Here is a 5,252-nt window from a genome sequence, read left to right on the forward strand (position 1 = left end):
AATGCTGAGCGCCAAGCAAGGCAGTTGTTAGTACCAATTGTGTTAGTCTTTGGTATGACTCGGCCTAGGATCGAACCGACGACCTTCCGCATCCGAGGCGGACGCTCTAACCACTAGGTCACGTATGTATGTATGTATGTATGTATGTATGTATGTATGTATGTTGCACAGTTGTTACCTACCAATTCGAACAGCAAAGAAACGGAAGATTTTAGGACAAAAAGCACTTGCTTACGATGCGATTTGAAAGAAGGCCTGGTTTATTTGTCTTGGTACGCTTGGCGGCAAAGACAAATGACCTAATGGGCATTTTAACAAAGGCGGTAGTGCTTCCAAGGCCTTTAAAATGGCTAGTTTTATTCAGACAATAAACATAAGAAAATGTCAGTTCCTATAGGTGTATTTTTGAATCAATTTCGGCCAGGTAGGAGAGGTTTCAATTTATAGAGAGAGATCTATGTGAACATATCGTAGAAAACAATTATTTTGTTCAATATCATAGCCTGGGCTACATTTCCATGATTTGTGTTTGGTCCTCTACTCAGGCTAGTCAATTTAGGATTCTCCTACGACGGGTCAGTCATTTTTCGTAGAAGTTAGTTTTTAATATGCGAATATTTCAACGAGAACAATTAATATGAATAACATATCGATACAAACATTACCTTGCACAACATTAAAATAAAACGATTTTCAAATTGCACATTATTCGTTTTGATGGTATGAAAACTGAACAGTTACTAATTTTATTTCAAACCTGTAAAGTGACAGCGGTTGATATAATGGATATTAATTCTTGAAAAGAAAGAAAAAGAGCTGTGGTGATTCGAACTTGGTGCGACAATTTGACACGATAATGTTATATCATTTGCGCAGTTAAAGATTACATTGTTTACTCTGTATATCATGCAGATGACACATTTCTTCCAAGCAGATTTATATAACTTCAGTCAATCCTTTGTTGTTTGCCCAGTTAATTGCGTTGTAAGAGTGAATTAAACGTAGCAAACGGCATCATGATGGAAATGATGTTGTTGTTGTTATTGTTGGGTTTAACGCCATTTTTCAGCACACGATAGGCTATACATGGCGGCCAGTATTAATGGTGGAGGAAGAAACCAGGAAGACCCGGAAAGAACCACCGACCCACGAGAAGCTACTGGCAAGCTTTCTCACATACCCACTTTGCTGAATCCGAGACCCGAACCGACGCAGATAGAGGTGTGATGGCAGTCATCCGTAACGGAGAGCGCTTTAGACCACTCGGCAACTCGGGGCCCCAGATGGAAATGAAGAAAAACCCTGTTATATATATATATATATATATATATATATATATATATATATATATATATATATATATATATATATATATATATATATATATATATATATATATATCCTGTTATTTACAGTATATTTTTAGAAAGAACAAAGAAAGGGAATAATGAATCGATAACATTGTTTTTAAACAATATCTGAATAGTTATTATTACTGGATTTTTGTATTGTAATAACGAAGGAAATAATATAGCGCGCTCTAGAAATGCGGTGCGACAATTTGACACGATAATGCAATATCATTTGCGCTATTAAAGACTACATTGTTTACTCTGTATATCATGCAGATGACACATTTCTTCCAAGCCGATTTATATAACTTCAGTCAATCCTTTGTTGTTTGCCCAGTTAATGTTGCAGTTTTAATGAATTAATATTGCTACTATATGAAGATAGACCCAGTTAACAAAATTTAATGAAAAAAATACGCTGGTTGTAACTGTTATTGCCATCTAGAAATTGATGGATTCATTTAAAGATTACATGTAAGGAATTGCGTTGTAAGAGTTGAAATGAAGAAAAACCCTGTTACATTTATATATATATATATATATATATATATATATATATATATATATATATATATTGTTATTTACAGTACGTTTTCGCAAAACAATTGGCAATGTAAAAATGCAATTCCATTTAATGTTTACTCCAAGTAGTCTTTGTTTACATATAGTTCGAAATGTCCCGCCAGCGCCTCTTCGAAAAATCATGTTCCCAAGACAATTTAGAAAGAATGAAGAAAGAGATTAATGAATCAATAACATTGTTTTTTTAAAACAAATATCTGAATAGTTATTATTCCCGGATTTTTGTAACGTAATAATGAAGGAAATAATATAACGCGCCCTAGAAATGCGGGTCTAATTGCTCACGCCTAGCGATACGCATGCAGCTACCAGGCAACAGCGGAAACGACAATGATACATAGAGAACAAAAGTCAAGAATTGTTTGGTTTTAGTGATTAACGCAAACGTGATCATATTAGTTAGTATGAGAATCCAAAAAGTGTTCGTAAAAATTAATCAATCAGTATAAATACCTTCTTTGAGCAAGTCTGCGCTTAGATCTAATTTCCAGTTTTAAGTTGCTCAAATTTAGCATTGTCTCTTAAATTTTCCATACCAGCCCATGTTCAAAGGTCTTGTTACAGGCATGAAAAAGAAATTTATATGCATATTTAATGCAGAATAGGGTGATTTATACATCGAATAATACAATGAGACACAGATTTGTGATATTTACAAGAATTTATTCCCCCATTAAAACGGGCGCAGAAATTACCCTGATTCAATATAATCCTTTCAAATAGGTAAAACAGCTAGGATTGTAAAGTGAATATCATGCATTATGAAAAAGTTTACTTCCAAAGTTTAATAGAAGAGATTTTTAGAATGAGACAATGAACTACAACTATACTTCCGACCCCTACCCCACCCGCCTCCGTTAAACGGAAGGAATGCGATGATTTTCGCACTAGTTGGTAACAATTTGTTTCATTAATATAAAAGTTGAAAGAAATATAAATATTAATATTATGCAGCACATATAGTTTTTGAAAGCTAATTTTTGAAAACGTGAAAGATGTCAAAAGAATAATACAGTATATGAGTGATGGAATAAAGATATGAATGATCTGTCATTTTGTGATGTGCACCATAAGGAATAATTAAATTCCAAAATATCACATTACGAAACGGCATATATTAAAATAAAGTAGCTACTATATACAACCGATAAATATTATAGCAATAAATATTAAAATACACGACACTGAAGAATTATAATTGATTATAACAATATCTTTGCAATGCACACCGAACCGGAACATTCAAACGCAGAATGTTACAAATGCAACATAGAAACAGCCGATACAGGACATCGAACAACCAATGGCCGAAGATTGTAGGAAAGTAGAAAGATTAAATTGCGATTATAGTAGAGGAAATTGCCATATTATCGAGATATATCAGCAAATGTTAGTATGCAGACGTGGACAACAGAAAAAGTGGAATTAATACATTTCCAGAAGAAAAGCAAATTTCACATTAAATTTCCAAACTTATAAACGAAACGATAGTCATTAGTTTTATTATTTTTTAAATAAAAAATAATTAAAACAGAAAAGAGAAAACATAAACAAGTACCACTCTTTCACAATGTTCTGCAGACAAGTTCAACTCCATAGTTAACCAAAACATATCAAATGTATTTTACGTGATTAAAACATATTGTCGAATTAAACGATATTGAACAGAAGTCAGACGTAACTTAAAAATGAGACATGAACATATAATTATTCGAAGTTTAAAATCTTCTTTATAAGAAGGCATGTAACTCGAGAGACAAATACCGGTGCACTTGTGTGACTAACTATAAATCTAGTTGACAAGACTTTCTATAGATTAAATGTTGATAACAAGTTAGTAGTAATACATACCGACACCCACGCAATGAAAATATGGAGGTTCGATTTCACCCATGTGCTAGTGCCAATATGGCGATCAGAAGTACATTATGCCAGCATGAGTCTGTAACAAAAGTTCGTTTGTTAAAGTGACAAGAAAATTATTTGAATATTTTTGTTACTAGCAAACGTATATTATTTTCATGATGCAGCTACTGTAGTTTATTTTCAGTAGTACTTCTAATATTTGGAAGAGCTAAATCCACATGTTTGGAGTCGGTATCTATCATGTGATTCTTGATAATATAATCTCATTTTTGAAAGACACAAACACGCCAAATTGAACAGTACGTTAACTACCTCAAAGTATTTACAACTGCATGCGATTTCATAGAAATGTGTCTTTGGAATTGATTCAATAAAGTAAATCTCTCTAGTCAGAGAATCTTTATATATGGAGTTATTATCCACATCAGCAATGTTATACTTGCAGTCTTTTAACCACATCATAAGAGAAGCTTTATGCTTGTTGTTTTAAAATACCTCGCATTGAAGAAAATAGTGATATGTGTCACAAACCTTCCATTAGCTTTTCGTTGTATGATATCCTAGCATATTGGTAATTGTACTTGATTCAATCTCATGTGATCGGATACATATATGAATTGAGCCATAGTTTATACATAATGGTTGACGAGGCAGGGAAACGCTACGCACATACGTTTCGTCAGTCTGAAGCGTAAGAAAATATTAGGCTATTTAGTAATTGCATTTCACAAAGCTATCCGTAGGAAAATTTGGTACGTCTAAGAAATAGGTTTGCGCAAGCTACTCTTTTGCATGAAAGGTAGGTAATAACTCGGACAAATGTAATAGGTCACCTGCAAGATACTTAAGAAGGATGGCGACGAAGATGATGACAAGAACAAAAGTAAGAACATCATAACCCAAAACATGCCTTAACCTATGGGCTATATTCACTGAAATATAGGTATTATTTCTGAGTATAGAAGGTAGGATGCCTATGTTTGCAAAGACAGATTAATCATTTTACATTTACTAGATACGGTCAACCCCTCCATCCTGTCCAAAAATAAATCCTTCAAGCCAGAACTTTTAGAGACCCTTACACCGGTAATAAATTTCTGAAGTGTTCATGAAGATCTATTTAAGTGAATAAAAGTTCCAATCGATCTAAGTCAGCTTCGCGGTGTCAATCAGCATCCTCTGCTTTAACATGAATGGCAGTTTTCTGTTGGTTGTATCATTCATTTATTATGGTTGTTAAATTGCTTTGTCTCAACCTGAGAGGCTCTGGCTTTCCACCAGACTCACTATTCATAAGCAAATCTATGAAGCCGATAAGAAGAATGTTACAAATATAGTCCATGCAGCGAAATTAGCCCACTACACTACTAAGATCATGGAACGTTCCAGCTGCAAAGAGCTCTACGAGATTACTAAGAAGCTAATGTCAAGGAACAAATCTACACCACTTCC

Source organism: Sinohyriopsis cumingii, chromosome 5, assembly GCF_028554795.1.
Source record: "Sinohyriopsis cumingii isolate HCF-2022 chromosome 5, ASM2855479v2, whole genome shotgun sequence".
NCBI lineage: Eukaryota > Metazoa > Mollusca > Bivalvia > Unionida > Unionidae > Sinohyriopsis > Sinohyriopsis cumingii.